Consider the following 17154-nt stretch of genomic DNA (forward strand, 5'->3'; position numbering starts at 1 on the left):
TATCTGAGGTTTTAGATAAGGAAGGGAGAGCATGCACTGGGGTTTTAAGTAGGGGAGGAGGAGCATGTGGCCTTACTGGTTAGTTGGTGCCTTCCCACCCAGCCTGTGTTTTGCCTTGAAAACTGATTTTCTTTTCCCTTGACTGTCTAGACTTCTGGTTAGTTTTCATCTTCAGCCTTCATTTGGCCTTGTGAGGCTGAATCTTGATGTCTGGACCTTGACTTCCTGAGAAAGGCAGCTCACTCATATACGAAGGAGGGACAGAAAGACCTGGTTAGTTTTTTATTTTTTGAGGAAGATTAGCCCTGAGCTAACATCCACTGCCAATCTTCCTCTTTTTGCTGAGGAAGATTGGCCTTGAGCTAAGATCTGTCCCCATCTTTCTCTATTTTGTATGTGGGACACCTGCCACAGCATGGCCTGATAAGTGTTGTGTAGGTCCACACCCACGATCTGAAGCAGTAAACCCCGGGCCACTGAAGCAAAGCACAGGAACTTAAGGAATATGCCACTGGGCCAGCACCAACACCTGGTTAGTTTTGAACAACAGCTGATTATGCCAAATATGCACAGCTGCAGTTAACAAAGCTTATCTCAAAGTTTTTGCTCTAGGGAAGATTTTTTAACTTCTTTGCTCTTGGATTCAGTGGTGGTCGGCAGTGTGATTCTAGAAAGACATATTATGGAGGGATTTCCTTACTGATATGACCAGAGGAGCTAAAGTAGTGTTGATGACAATATCACTGAATGAAAGGAAGTCAAGGGCCAGCGTTTTGAAGGAATCCTGCATATAAATATTGAAACCACCAAAAACTGAGGTAAGATTAGTGTTGGAGATTGTGACAGTGAGCAAAGATTTCTGAGAAAAGGATAGATGACTATACCAAAAAGGGGAACTGGATGATACAATCTATTACCATGAGATTCAAAGCTAAGGGTTGTTAGGGAGAGCCTGTGTACTAGATACTTCCTATGCCTAGAATGTTTTTCCTCCAGACCTCCCAATAGTGTGTTCCTTCTCATTAATTAGGTCTTTGCTCAACTATCATCTCCTTCAAAGGCTTTGCCTAAATCTAAATGGTCCCTCAAGGGGACCTCTCTACTTTGTATTTTTACTTGTTTTATATTTTAATAGCATTTATAACTAATTAAGACTATCTTGTTTATTTCTTTGTTTTCATACACTGGATCTCTTATAGAATATAAGTACTTAGAAAACAGTGATTTTGCTCGTCTTGTTTGTGGCTGATTTCCCACACTTATAATTACTGGCACATAGTAGGCAGCCAATAATTAGTTGTTGACTGAATGCATGAAAATTTAGGGGGTCAAATATTCTCTTCCATTTTCCTGTGACTTCCTCCAGAAACCAAGTATACTTTTTAAAGCAATCTTCCAACTCCGAGCATTCATTCTTCTCATCAGAATTCCTATTCACAACCCTTTCCTTAAGAATGGTGTGATTAGAAACACAAGTAGGAAAATGGTATAAAGGTAAGGTGCTGTTTGCCTTGTGGTAGTTATTAGATTTAGGACTCAAAGATGATGTCACCCATTACTTCAAGAAATTCTCACCACTGGAATAATAACCTTGAAGTATAGTTATCTCCTGATTTATTGATTTTGACTGTCACTATCATACACACTGTTGTACTTAGTCAATGGTCAGCTATTAGCACAGATTAGCACTCACAACTGTAAGCTTGATGCTCTCCTCAGTGGGACTGTACCCTTTACTCACTTTTTTAAAAACCCAACTAAAGATGAATTGAAAATCTTATAAAAAAAAGAAAACCATTTATCTATCTCTATTTTCTCTTTATATAAAAATAATTAAATATCTTTATGTTTTTGTGCTAAATACACAGTACTAGAGTAGTAAGTACTCTACTTGGTAGTTTGGTAGTAAGTAGAAATATTTGGTAATTAATTAACTGCTATTTAGTATATATGTAGAAAACTAGAAATAGCATGATGTAGTGGAACGAGCCCTTGGTGTTGTCAAGGATTAATTAAGATAACAAATGTAAATTCGTTTTCCCTTCTTTTCTCTTTAACAGACTGGATATGCGTTATTCATTTTCTTATGCAGAAGAAAACTATTCACCTTAATTTGATGCCCAAGGCAAGAAATTTTTTCCACATTGTAGACGGTTATTATGTAGCATGATTCTAATTGTGGCTGCCCTATTTTTATAATGTGTCATTCTGTAATCATGTCAGTGATTTAATGTTTCTAATCATTTACATTTTTAGCCTCTTGTATTATGAATATTTTACACAGTAGTTGATTTATGTTTATATACTCAGAATATTTCAAATTTAAAACAAAGTGTTCTTTTAGTGTTTTGAGAATTTTATAGGCAACTTAAAGAGAAATCAGCTACCATTTTAAATTCTGCTACTATTTATTGAGCCCCAAGACAAAGGCCCTGTATTAGTCAGCTTGGGCTGTCATAAAAAAATACCATACTCTGGATGGCTTAAACAAAAGAAATTTATTTTGTCACATTTCGAGAGGCTGGGTAGTCCAAGATCATGGTCAGGTTTTGGTGAGGACCCTCTTCCTACCCTGCAGATGGTCACTTTCTCATTGTGTCCTCACATGCCAGAGAGAGAGAAAAGCAAGTTCTCTAGTGTCTCTTTGTCTAAGGACATTAATCCCCTCATGAGGGCCCCACACTGATGACCTCATCTAAACCTATTTATCTCCCAAAGTCTCCATCTCCAAATACCATCCATCACTTTGGGGGTTAGGGCTTCAACATAGGGATCTAGGGGAGACACAATTCAGTCCATTGCAGACCTCGAACTAAGAAATACACGTAACTTTTTTCGAGTAAAACCCAGTTAGACTATAACGGCAAGAGGTTACCATCATTTAGATTACCTGTTGGAATGTAGCCCTTTCTAGCTGCTTCAAAATTGTGTTTTCTGCAGCTTATGAAACATTTATGAATAACCTTCATGGGCTTTCAACTTGGCATTGGAGCAGACTCAGCATCCCAATAGACCATGAGATCTGGTTCGTTTTGTTTTGTTTGTATTATGAAAAATTTCTTATATGTACAAAACTAGATCTAAAAGTATGATGAATCCTTATACACACGTGACCCGGTTTCAGCAGTTATCAACTCAAGGTGCATCTGGTTTTCTCATACTCCACCCACTTGTACATAACTTACCTTGAATCTGGAATCAACCATTTTCTTCAAGTTCTATGATTCCTTTAGCATTTCTTCAATTTTCTTGCTAGCAGATCCTGTTGCCACTGGTTGATTATTGGTTTTTGTTGTTTTAGTTGACAGTGTAGGAAAAATATGTATTGTTTTGATTTCAAATATCAAATATGTTAGTTCATACTGATTTATACAGTTGAAATTGAAGACTTCAGGAATTCTAGTTAATCTCTTCCATCTTACATCTATATTTCCTTTCTCCCGTGCCAAGGATCCTTATGTCAGGAAAATCAGGGGTGATAAAATGATATTATCACAAAAATCACACATTTATTTTATCGAACATTATGCACAGAACAGTGTCTACAATACACAACCCTACTGCTAACATTATTATTACTGATAGCAGGTAATTTGGGTGTTTTTTTTTTTTTGCAGTTCTTTTCCCCCATAGAAAAGCCTACTAGGAATCTGAGGTCAAATTACTGGGAATGTGTGTGTGTTTTTTTTTTAAATTTATTATAGTAAGAACATGAGATCTCCCTTCTTAACAAATTCTTATATGTGTGATACAATCCTGTTAACATAGGGACGGTGCTGTGCAGCTGATCTCTAGAGCTTGCTCATCTTGCATAATTGAGACGTTATGCCCGTCGAGTAGCAAGTCCTCATTAGGAATAGTTGCTCTTAATGTGATTATCCCAACTGGATACAGATTTGGGTTTATTGGTTTGGTTCTATTTTTAATTTTAGAATCTCCTTGTTTAAAATTTGGTTTTGTTTTATAAGTACCTGAAATATTTACGTGGTTCAATGACAAAAGTACAAAATAAATTGTATTCAAAATATCTAGTTTGTAGCTCATGTCTTGCACTCTATTCTTTTCATCCCCTCATTTAGCCAAAAAATAGCTTGTTTTTTAAAAATATATATGTATACGTATTTTAGTAGATGAATTGCAGCCTGGATAGGCTGTATATCTTTATTTATTTATATTTACAAATGTGTATATAAATAAAGGAGTGCTATTGAGATGACAGTCTGATTTTCTTTCTTTCTCTAATAAGTGACTTGGTCATTGTATACAGATGCCCAAAAGATTTTTCTCTTTTACTTTAAAGTCTGATAATTTTACTAGAGTATGCTTTGGTGTGGGGTGGGTTATTTTTTGAGGTATGCAGTGTGACCTTCAAAATATAGTTTCGGGGCCGGCCCAGTGGCATAGCGGTTAAGTTTGCACGTTCTGATTCTTGGTGGCCAGGGTTCACCGGTTTGGATCCCGGGTGCGGACATGGCACCGCTTGGCAAAAAGCCATGCTGTGGTAGGCATCCCACGTATAAACAGAGGAAGATGGGCATGGATGTTAGCTCAGGCCCAGTCTTCCTCAGCAAAAAGAGGAGGATTAGCAGTAGTTAGCTCAGGGCTAATCTTCCTCAAAAAAAAAAAAAAAAGAAAAAAAACAACCAACCAACCAACCAAACAAACAAAATATAGTTTCAAATCTTTTTCCTTTTTTCAGGAAATGTTTTTGAATTGTATTTGGCATTTGTTCTGTGTTTTGTTTTTATTTTATAAGGATAAATATGAGTTACAGTTCAAATTATTCAATTAATAGTCATTAATATAAGGTTTATCAGATGGGATCAGTTTTGGCAAATAAAATAAGAACCTTACTAGTTCTAATTAGAGGTATCTAACACAGCATTTCTTCTTTGATCTCATAGTTAGAGGCTACGGATGTACTCTTTTACCTGGCTTCCTCTAATTTAACTTTACCCAAACTATATGCCCCAGAACACTGAATTGTCTCAGGGGAAAAACAATTACTCTGTCAAATAAGTTTAGAAAAAAATCTGGATCAGTCCAATTAAACAGGTTTATTTGAAATGTGTATTACAATCTTCAGAGAAAATTGCATGTAGTCTTCTTCAGAGAAGATTACATGTATTTCACAAATGTATTTGACAGGCAACCTTTTTGCAAATAAACACATTAACATCTGTAAGTGAAATACAATTTGGAATATTGACAATTCATTTACTAAGGAACTGTCAGAGATTTATCTAAACACATTCAAATTTTTAGTATTTCCCATTTGTACCAATTCTTAGAAAAATATACTTTATTAATTAGTGTAGTAACACTTCTTTTTATTTATGCAACACAATTTTCTCATATTATCATAGAGGGTATCTTTTTAAAGTATATTTGACTCAGGAAATTATGATAATATAAGATTTATTTTTCTTTAATTTCCAGTTTTCTTTTTTCCCCCTGGAAAGTTTTAGCAAACTATTTCTAAAATATTTGATTCAGTCAATTTTGATTGCTGGCTGTCAGCTTGGCATTGGACATGGGGCATTAAAATATATTTTGAGTTTTAGGTTATTTCTTGCATGGATAAGTTTAAAATACTCTGAAGAGTGAGAATTTTTTTTTTCTACTGATTTATAGCAGTTGCAGATATGAGTATTTATTTTATATTCATTTTAATCTTACCAGTTTTTTCCCTAGGTAGAATTTTTTTTTCTGTTCATTTGGATTTTGGGAGCTCTTTGTCTTTTCAATGAATAATCATTAAGGGCTAGAATCACAGAGAAATTAGAATGTTATTTTGAATAGGCTAAATTTCTAAGCTTAATCAAACTTTCAAATTAACACCAGAATTCTAATTTAAGCTGAACGGCAATGCAGGATAACTGATTACTCTGTGTTTTTTGTTAGCATCAGTTGTTACCATGCATATTGACTAGCATAGACAGGACCAGGTCTTCTATTCCAGACTGTATGCTTTTTTTTCCTCTTTAATTCACAATCAGGCTCAACTGTATTAACCTTTGGGTTGCTACAACTAAGCATATATTTAAACTAGATTTTTTTCTCTTTGAGAGGAATACTGAGTGCCTACATCATGGATTTCACTCTTATAAATATAAAAAGATCACTTCTAAGTTATCCGTTTATCATTTCCAAAGAAGAAGAAATTGGTTTAAATTGCCCTATAAGAGAGATTTAGGGCACACCCTTGACATTTTATGGAATACATTTATCAGAGATGGCCTGCTAAGTGCATTCTTTAACAGCGTAGGTAATCAAGATGAGAGAGAAAATAATTAGCCCATGGGCACACAGTGAAGACTATCACTTTAGAGGACAGATTAGAATTTAAAGTGATCTTGAAAATTCAGAGAAATGATCAGAATTTATCCAAAGTAAAATTCTACTTAGGCAGAAAAGTCATCTGCAATATTTGAGATGAGGAAGATGTATAATCACAAATACAGCATGAGTTCAAAATAAAACAAAGTGAAAAGTAAGCCTCCTTATATAATGTGCAAGGGTGAATACTCTACTGCATTTAATAGTGAAAGGAGCAAGGGAGTTGTGTGAAAGGAGCTGAGTTTGAACCTCCCTAGAACTGGCAGAGAGCCTGCTTTGTGCCATACCATGTGCAGGCTTCAGAGATATGATGGTGAGCCATATCTTACATGGTTGCTTATCTTCTATGGTTTATGTCTAGTGGCTGAGACAGAAATTAATCACATAATAATAATAATGAAAGTATATAATTAAAAAGTGAGATGAGTGGTCTGAAGGTAAATAAGGTGAGTTTATAAATCTGCGTATTAAAGGAACTTAAACCTTGAGGGAAGGTCAGCAAAGACTTTGCTGATAGAGGCATTTAAGTGGAGATCTGAAGGTGTAGTAGAACTTTATTATGTAAATAAGGTGGGGGGGAGGGAGCCACGCAGCTAAGAATGTTTAGAATGGAAAAAGTAAGAGCAAATGTATGGAGGGAAGGAACATAGTGTACTGGGAGACTAGAAAGAAAGCTACTGTGGCTAGTGTGCAGAGAAAGAAAAGAAAATGGAAGTAAAGTGAGGTAAAAGAGATGACTGGGGACAGATCACGGCGGACTTCGTAGGTCATGTTAAGGATTTTGATCTTTGTTCGGGGTGCCACAGAACAAAAAGTGGAAAACAGAGTGGGCCTTCAGAAGGGTGTAACATCCATGGCTTATTCACTGAAAACCTCACGTGTTTACTGTAAATATATTGCGTTATGCTGAAAATCTCAGTGGCTTACAAGAACACATTTCTCAGTCATGTGTCTGGGCATTGTCTGCAACAGCATTGCTCCAAGTTTCAGACTCCAGGCCTGGAGTCTCTCAGAATATATCATCAAGGAGTCAGTATCTACCTCGGCATGCTTTTCTGATAGCAGGAGGTGGAGGAAATGCTGGCAGGGTGTAGGAGTTGAGGACAGGAATAGCATGGACCAAGTCAAACCAGGCAAACACCTTTAAAGGCTTTGCTTAGAGATGGCTCATTCACCTCTGCTTGCATCAATGCTTAGCATTTGCCAAAGCTAGTCACATGGCTAAGTTCAAAATTAATAGAGTGGGAAAACATGCTCCTTCTATTGAGAGGATAGGGGGAAAGTAATTATTTGGTAAACAATCCTGTAATCTACCAATGGGATTTTCTGGAAACTGTGGGTTGGAAGTATGAAAGAAAAATTGTACCACACCAGTTAAACATGCAAGGAAGACTTTATTCAGGACTATTGCAAAGAGGAGAGAGATTATTGCAATGGTGGAAGGAAAGAGATTGAACCCAACTCCACTGAGTTAAAGGCAGGATGATTTTTAAATGCTACAGTGAGGTAGTGGAAATGTACTGGAGAACCTTAAGAGAGAGAGATTGGTCAATGTGATTAGGCTATTTGTGTTTGCTAATTATTGCTTATTGAAGTTAGGCTCCTACTTTCCCATCAGACTGGGAGATAGGGTTGCTATTTTTCTTGATGATTACATTTCAAAGGGATGGCTTCCAGGTCCTTGAGAAAGACTTTCCTGGCTAGTAGAAAATTTACGTCTCAAAGGAGCAGAGAAAGAATTTACAATTGAAAATTTTCTAAAGTAAATACTCTAAGAAAAAGGATATCAGGAGCCTATAGGAAGAAACCTGTCTAAAGTTTAATCAAGCTGAGAGGAATTTTAAGGCTGTCTTGTTCAGAAGGAAGAACAAGCAAACAGAAGCATCTCAGAAATCTCCCTTATAATCCCTCCCTTTGTGAAATCATACAATCTAGGCATTTTTAAATTTCTTCTTTGAACTATGGATTATTTAGCAGCATATTACTTAATTTCCTAACATTTGAGGATTGTGTAGCTATTTTTTGCTAATGATTTCAAGTTAAATTTTCACTGAGATTAGAGAAAACGTTCTATTAGATTTGTGAGTCTTGCTTTCTGGTCCAGCATAAGAACACTATTTGTAAATGTCCCGTAAACATGTGAAAAGAATGTATATTTGCAGTAATTGGGTGCAATGTTTCATATTATATATTTTAGGTCATACATATAAATGTAATATGTAATACACATATATATATTAAGATATTAGGTTCATCAAGGATATTGCTAACAAGACTTGATAATAGATTGGACATGGAGAAAGTAAGGTAAATAAAAGAATCAAGAATAACTAAATTTTTGTTTTAATGGCTTAAGCTACAGTGTAAATGGTGGTGATGTTTTCTGAGGAGAAGACTTAGAAAGGAACTAGTTGGAAGAATATGTCAAGTTTGGCCATGCTGAGTTTTGATGCCTATTTAACGTCCAAGTGGAAATGTCAGTTCAGCAGTAGGATATAAAGATTTGGAGCTCAGGGGAAAAGTTGGAAATGGATATATAGCTTAGGGATTCATGTAAATAGTACTTAGAAGCATAGGTTTAATGAGGTCACCTGGGGGAGTGTTTAGATAGAGAAGATTCCTAAAGCATTCCAACTTCAGAGATAGAACAGAGGGGGAAGAACAAGCAGAGGAGAGCAAGAAGGAGTGGTTAGCAAAGAAAGAGGAAAACCATAAGCATTTGGCTAACAGAGTCAAGGAAAAACTGTTTCAAGATGGAGTTAAGTGGTTAATTTTGATGAATGCTTCTAAGAGGTTAAGTAACATGAAAACAGTGACTATTGATTTTAGGTAATTTGGGTAACCTCAACAAGAACAGTTAGAAAAAGCTCATATAACATTTATCCATATTTTCTGCTGATAAAGAATTTAAAACATTATTTAATCATGAAAGAATGAATGGAATCACACATTTATTAATCTCCTACTGTTTACAGGTCTGGGGATATAAAAATGCAAAACCATGGTTTATGCCTTGATGGAGCTCATAAGTCTTGAAGGGAATAAGACATGCAAAAACAAATTAAAATGAAATTTTGCAAGTCCTGTGCAAAAGATATATCCAGTGCTGTGGAAGATAGAGATGAGCATGGGCAATTTAGCTGGAGGAAGTTTTCAGAGAAGAAAAGGTCCTACAGGCTGAGGCTTGAGAAGTGCCTGACAGTTTTCTAGGCAGATGTTGGAGGAAAGAGCATTCCAAAGGCACTGAAGAATAGGTTTTAAAGGCTCAGAGGCAGGACATTTAATGAGATTTTTAGAGAACTGTATCATCACCCTTTGAGGTGTTTAGAAATGTGTAAGATGGGGAAGGTTGATCATGCCAATGACTGTAGGGTGCTACTAGCTTTTAGGAGGAGACAGTGGCACTAAATTTCCTGTAATCCTTGAATGGATTCTTCTACTCCGCTTATCCAGTAAACCCCAACAGGGTGTTTCTAAATAGAGAAATCATATAGTAGAGCGCAATACATGGGAGAGAGGATAAGAAAAGAAGTTGGAAAGTGGGGATGAAATCTAACATGACAAATGTTTTAGAAGTAGAATCCACTTAATTTGGTGACTGATCAGATGGGCCTGAGGTCGGGAAAGATTGTGACTGCCACATTTTAGACATGAGTCACTGTCTGGGTCACAGTTCTTTTCAATCAGACTGGAATATAGGGACAGAAGCAGAAGTCAGTGGGTGAGAGATGTTGAGGTTTCTTTGGAACAGGGTGAGGGTCTGTGGGAAATATTCAAGTATCATGTCCAGTAGATAATTGAAAATAGGAATGTGGACTTCAGAAGAGAGATTGGGAATGGAAAGAGATTAGAGAATCATATGCTAATAGTAATGAAAACCCAGAGTGGGTAACATTTCCCAGGAAGAGTTAGTAGAATAGGAGAAAAGAGAAATTGATCATTATAAAAAATAAAATTTAAGAATTCTATATGCTTTAGTCAAAATTCTTTTGCCATACAAAGCACATCTATATTTTATAAAGTTATTTTAAGGAAAGCCAATGTAACGATGCAAGAAACTATACATTTTTAACATACTCAATAAGAGTATTGTCAATTTCCAATTTATTTTACATAATGTCTACTCTGGTAATTACTCGTGGTCTAATAATACTATGTTATAAAATATTGACTCTTCAATTATTCCTTAACAATGGAATTATCTTGTTCTTAGTGTCCATTCTTTTTATGTTACTTAAATACTCTTCAAACTGAGATAATTTTCTAACCACTTTTCTAAAGGTTTTTCTCATTTTTTTGTAAGTAAAAATAACTTTTAAAGTGTTTTTCTTAATGAATTGACTTCCCTAACCTAGTAAATTGTAAGCATCATTATTTCTTCAATCTTTGAGTTCATGTTCCTAATAGGGAAAATATTAATGTAAGAAATGATTTCAGGGGTCTGCCCGCTGGTTTAGTGATTAAGTTTGGCACACTCTACTTTGGTGGCCCGAGTTTACAGGTTCAGATCCCAGGTGTGGATCTACACTACCTGTCAGCCATGCTGTGGTGGCAACCCACATATAAAGTAGAGGAAGACTGGCACAGATGTTAGCTCAGAGCTAATCTTCCTCAGCAAAAAGGAAAAAAAAAAGAAATTATTTCATTGCAGTATCTTTATTTATCAGGTCATACTTCTGTGTGATGACAATAATTTTAAAATTAATTTTCTTCCCAGTACAATGGAGATTGGCTTTACAGCCTTACTTTATATTCTACTATATTTTGTTATCTTTTAAATTCCCTCATGACATTTGTGTAAGAGTTCATAGTTTACAAATTATTTATAGTAGTCATGTTACTAATTCTTAGCACAACTCTGTGACATGGGGATTAGTAATGCCATTTTATGGAAAAGGACACTTCAAATCAGAAGTCGACATCGTACAACTAGCAAGAGTAGAGAGGGCCCTCAAATCAGCTCTTCCTCCTCTATCTTCAGCATTCTTTGACCATATCTGAGCACTTTCAAAATGGTATTATGTTTTTGTTAAAGCACTTGGCTTTTACTGCTCTTACAAATCCCTTGTGAACACATACTAAGTTAGGAAATCATATCCTTTATAGAAAAAGGCTAGGGCATGACTGATTCCACCCACTCCCCCCTCACCCCCGCTTTTTTTAAACTAGGTACAAGAGTCTCCTATGAGATTGAAACAAGTACTACATTTGGGGGTTATAACAAAGAAAGGTTATTTTCATCTCTAACAGTTCCTGGCTGATCACAGTGTTCCATGCCACAGAAAGGCCTGAATAATTTCTTCAAAGAAAGCACTGAAGCCAAGAACTAGCATTCTTTCTGGCTGAACTGCAATTGCACACAGGTTGGCCACTCATTTTGCAGCAGTGTGCTCGTTAGGTCAGCTGAAAGGCTGCCCCCTCCGTTCAAATGCAAAATGAGAAACTTAGACAAAGTAGTGGTGCTTCAGCAAGAAATGATGTCTACAGTGCCCGTTGTTGACATTTTCTCCAATTTTGAATAATGGAAACCTTTATGCTTGTTGCAGTCAAGGACTATTTATTTTGATTTTATTATACATAAGCATCTGTTATTTATATGTAACTATTCAAGTTCTGATGGTCTTCCCCAAAACAGTGTGCTGTGATGGTCAGTGTGAGCCACTTCTCCAAAAACAGCATCAACAAAGGGTCTAAGAAGGTGTAGGTATCCTCTAGTTGCAATTCATTGTTATAAATTACAAAGTCACACTTAACCATAATGCGTCTGTGTGGAAGTGTAAAAGAATTTATTATTCTTATTTTTATTTATGGATTCAAAGTGCTTTTTAAAAAATCTTAAAAATAAATGGAATAATTCCATCAAAATGAAATTAAGTAGTTACAATAATGTCTTCATCTAAAGCATACGAACAACCTGATAATTATTCATAAGGAGAGAAGAATAGCATTATATTAAATTGGGCCTCCTAATAAACATGAGTTTTAGTACTATTAAATATCACAACCAATGTGATTCTTTTGAAAACAGCAGAATATAAAGAACATCTCACATTTGCCCATGGCCAACAATTAAAATTCCATTTATAGGGGAGGAAAAACAATAAAATTATAGATTTATTGTTTAATGACTTTTATACTGACATTTACGAGTTGAACTGTAGTTACTCTACAATTAACCAGTGTGAAATGAAATAAATGGCAAGCATGAGGACTAACTTAGCCGGATATGCTATATAAGATCTTTTCTTTATCTAAAATTTTAATATTTTGTTCATCATAGATTTTTACATTAATTTTGAGGTTTTAGAACATTACATTAAAATGTTACTTATCTTTATTACCAATTTTTGTGGGGTCCCCTTAAATTTTGCACCTGAGGCAATTACCTTCTTGTTATTACCAGGGTCCTGGCCCTGGACTGTGTTTAGATATTTTTAAGGCAATAATAAATTGTGATAAATGTAGAAATATATGTCTAGGCAAGATTTCATCCTTAGCCTGTTATCTTAACTAGCTGTCTGTAATAAACTGGCAGTCTTCATATCCCCAGTTATTCAGGGGATGGGGGGACAGATTCACCAAGTCAGCAACCTGGAAAAAGAATAGTTCTCAGGTTCAGTGTTTTCATGTAGAAAATTTTCAAAGGAAGTAATTATAACCCCTTGAGTGTTTTCTAAAAAGCCATTTAGCTGTGATATTATTTGGAACTGGATATGAAATTAGTGCTAGAAGAATTAAATTTGTACTGAAAAAAAGCATGTAAAAATAAAACCAGAAATTTCCTATCTCAAAATTTTGTTTAAATATTGTCATTAGGTTTTATTAACTATGTATTTGTGTGTATGTTCAGATCTTTGGATATTGAAGCCATGAAAATAATTTTTAAAGAGTGTCTATATAGTTTAAACCAATTTGTAGATCAAGGTTCAAACTGGAATTTTAGAGGCTAGGTGCTGTTATGAGGAGTACAGAAGACTTAAGAGATAACATATAATTAACAAAAATATAGTCACAAAAATTTCCAAAATGTGTGTATAAAAAAGGTTGATCAGAGCCCGTGCAAAAGAGACTAAGACTGGCCTGGATTAATTAATGCTTTTTCTATTACTTGAGATATGTTGGATAATCTAAAGCACATACTATATGCAAAATAATAAATATGAAATATGAAGCAATTAAATTTTACTAGTGACAGTGAAATAAACAGAGGCAGGTGCATTATGAAACTAATGATGTGGAAACCTCCTTATTAGGGTTTCAATTTTAATTAATTGTTTTCCAATCCCATGAGTTGAATCTTGCTTTGCTTATCAAGTCAGAAGCCTCAGTGCGTTTTCGCTTGCTAATAAAATACTTTGTGCGCATACCAGAGAAACCTGCTCCTTTGGAAACCCAGGAAAGAAATCCAAGAGAGTCTCGTGAAACCCTTAGACATATATGTTATTCTAATAGGAAATCACATTAGAAATACATCACATTGTACTATAGCTTAAAATAAATGACACTTGCAAAATCTCATTGACTTGGGATCACAGTTAGAACATATTAGAATCTGGGCTAAAACCACTTCTTATGGATTATAAACCAGAATTTTTTCCTCTACACCAGCCTCATTCCCTGTAGTCTTTTCTTGACTGATCAATATGCACATTTTTTCACACTGGCTTTAGGATAATTAGCTGAGCAGCTTTATTTTCAATTAAATTAAAATCATCTAGTATCATTTCTTTTATAATGTTACTCTTGTAAACATTCTGCAAGAGACGGGAAACTATATATTTAAGAGGGTATGTCTAGTTTAGACAGTTCAGAAATAGGATATCTAAGAATATTTAATCTATGTTGCTCAGAAAGTCCTCGCCTTGGGATTAACTAATGATAACGTTGATAAGTGAGAGAGATTTGTATCGCTGTTTTTGTGAGCACCTGAGCTGCAGAGTTAGCCAGCAGGATGGGCAGCTATGGGATGTGGTTGCCTATGGCACCATCCAGAATGGCCAATTGTAAAATAAAAATTGGCTTAGGGTGGGTGGTGGACTTCTAATGTAGGTGACTAGAAATAAAATATAGAATCTGTTATTATTTAATAATACTAATTATTTAATCATACCAACTTTATAAAGATTTTTATAGAATTGCAAAAACAATTTAAATGTTCCTTATTCCCTCCCTCTTGCCAAGTGCTATGCAGAGAAAAGGTGTGAGTGTGGAAGTGGAGCGGGGGAGGGATGGTTTTCTTTCTCTATGGGTGTGGTCTCTTCAGTGCCAAGAAAGCTTAGGGTAGCATTAGGAGCGAAAACAATGAAATTCCTTTGGAAAATAAATAAATGTTTTCTTCTTCATTTGAGGCTTTTCTCCTTCATCTTAGACTATGTTCTATGCACTTCATTGGTCTCCTCAGCTCTTGTGCAGTCATGCTGAGGAGGCAGATTGTTTTCTGTTTTGGGGGGTTTTTTTTTGAGGAAGACTAGCCCTGAGCTAACTACTGCCAATCTTCCTCTTTTATGCTGAGGAAGACTGGCCCTGAGCTAACATCCACGCCCATCTTCCTCTATTTATACGTGGGATGTCTACCACAGCATGGCTTTCCCAAGCGGTGCCATGTCCTCACCCAGGATCTGAACCAGCAAACCCCTGGCCTCCGAGAAGCGGAACATGTGAACTTAACCGTGGTGCACCGCTGGGCTGTCCCCAGCAGATTGTTTTCTAAATAAAGACATTTGAGATATACACACATAGCAATTTGGATGGAATCACATGGCCGATGTCAAAGGAGGATTCGAACCTGAGTCTTTAGGGCTCCTGGCTCCTTAGAGTTCTCAAGAAATCATGCTTATACTTATATATTAAAGTAAGTTTGCTTGAGGAGAAACCTGGATAACCAGAAATCATAATATTAATTTTGGCTTCACTTCTAACTTTTCGTATAATCTTATTTCTCATATTTATGCTTTATCTGCACCCTAATATAATGTAGACGTTATACAGAATTGTGAATTATTCAAGTGATTCTGAATAGAAGTGTTGTTTCTAAACTGCCTTCAAGTATTTGAATCTTAAAGATAAATTTATTTTTCATATATGCTGTATAAGTAAAAAGCAATGAGAATATGTTCTTTCCTAGACTGAAACAGTCACACTCATTTGTCTGTAACCATACACTCTTGCATTCACTTTATGGTAAGATGAGTTCCATAGTCATGTACCTAGAACAGGAATTTTAATTGTAATGTGAGCAGTTTAAAGCCAGAGAGTAAACAACTAAAATCTATTCTGGAATTAACATTAAGGAATAAGAAAAATGGAAGGGAACTCTGTAACACTTGTTCAAGTGCTATGCTTTGAAGATAAACTTTATACTTGTAGGATTTTTACCATGTTTTCTATCACCTAGTAATCCAATACTCTGAGTTGAATATTTATGCTCACCAAAAGGGATGCGAGTATCATTCTGTACCTTCATAAGCTCAAATTTATTATTCAACAGATGTTGGGAAGCCATTGAATGTATCTGAACAGGCCAATCAGATGATTAAGGCTGTGAAGTAGGAATATTTATCTGGAATCAGTGTGTAGGATAAAGTGGAAAGAGGAGGTTAGTTAGAAAGTTGTGGTTATCTAAGCAATAGAAAGAAGGGCTTCTGTAGGGTGGGACAGGGAGACTAAAAATGGTGTAGACTCCAATAAGATTGCCACTTTACACACATTTACTTTCCAAGAGAAGTGGAAGTAAAATGCACTAATGTTTCAAGCTTAGATAAATGAGGAAGAAGGGACTGATAAATACTGAGCCTTACTGTGTGCCATCCACGGTATGTCATTTACACATATTATCTCATCTAATAATAACTGAAATACAGTCCACAGGAAAATAAAGAAGTTGTGAGGGGGATTAAAGAAGAGGGGCACCATGAGTTTCAGACAAAGGAGACCTCTAGCAGCATCTGGAAACTCAAGAATTGAGCATCATTGGTTCTGAAACTAAAGTGAGAGATCTAGAAATGATTGTTGAAAATGTGAAGGTGTATGAAAGAACTCATTTATGTTCAGAGAGAAAAGATAAGAGAATGATAGTCAGATTTTGCGTAATGTCTGCTCTTTTTATTGGATGACAGAAAAAACATAAGCCAATGATAAGGACAGAAAAGCCAAGACAGCTGGCAGAATGCCCCAAATAGTGCTGTATTGTAAACACCAAAGAAAAAAGAGCTTTAGAAAGGAAAAATTAGACAATACCAATATATACTGTAAAGAAAATGAGGAGAAATTGGGTTAAGAACAAAGCTTTATATTTTGAAATTAGAAAGTAATTAGTGATACAAAAAATTTAAGAAAGGAGAAACAAATCTATAGCTCTTTGTGAGAAAAGTCAAAATTCAGAGACCAAGCCAGGATATGGCAGATCTAACCCAAAACAATATTTTTGGGGGGAGGGGATGTTCTTGGTGAAAGTGTAGTTTGGGGAACTTTGGGGAGCTCTGCTGGAGAATGCAGCCAAGCTGAGGCATTCAAACTGTTTCAGTAGTAGACTTGGAGATAGCAGGTCCAGGTTCAATGTGGAAGGGACTGAGAGATGAAGCAGAAACAAAGTAGGGAAATAGATATCTGTAACATTTATGGGATGAGAAATTCTGGGTAAGCTCATTCACTAAGATTCAAAAAAGGCAAATGAAGCATTGTGATCCTTGGAGAGTCCTGATACTGTAATCTGGATTCTGGGTTTAATCGAAGAACCAATGTCTTGCTGCAGGAAGGAGATCGTGTCTTGCTAGGTAATATCTTGTGGTCACCGTAGCCCTGGCGCTCAGAAAGGGC

The 17154-nt window shown here is 35.7% G+C and overlaps 1 protein-coding gene across 33 annotated transcripts in view; it reads left to right on the forward strand.

The window, feature by feature from the left end:
- The window catches only part of CNTN1 (contactin 1), a 347842-nt gene that overhangs the window by 65125 nt on the left and 265563 nt on the right, over nt 1-17154 (forward strand). For 4 of the 33 annotated variants that reach the window (XM_070619415.1, XM_070619432.1, XM_070619411.1 and 1 more), the window contains exon 2: nt 2061-2125. The exons of the other annotated variants lie outside the window; for them this stretch is intronic. The gene's annotated coding sequence lies outside the window, so the exon portion shown is untranslated. The remainder of the gene's footprint in view (nt 1-2060; nt 2126-17154) is intronic. 33 annotated transcript variants of the gene reach the window in all.

Source organism: Equus przewalskii, chromosome 5, assembly GCF_037783145.1.
Source record: "Equus przewalskii isolate Varuska chromosome 5, EquPr2, whole genome shotgun sequence".
NCBI lineage: Eukaryota > Metazoa > Chordata > Mammalia > Perissodactyla > Equidae > Equus > Equus przewalskii.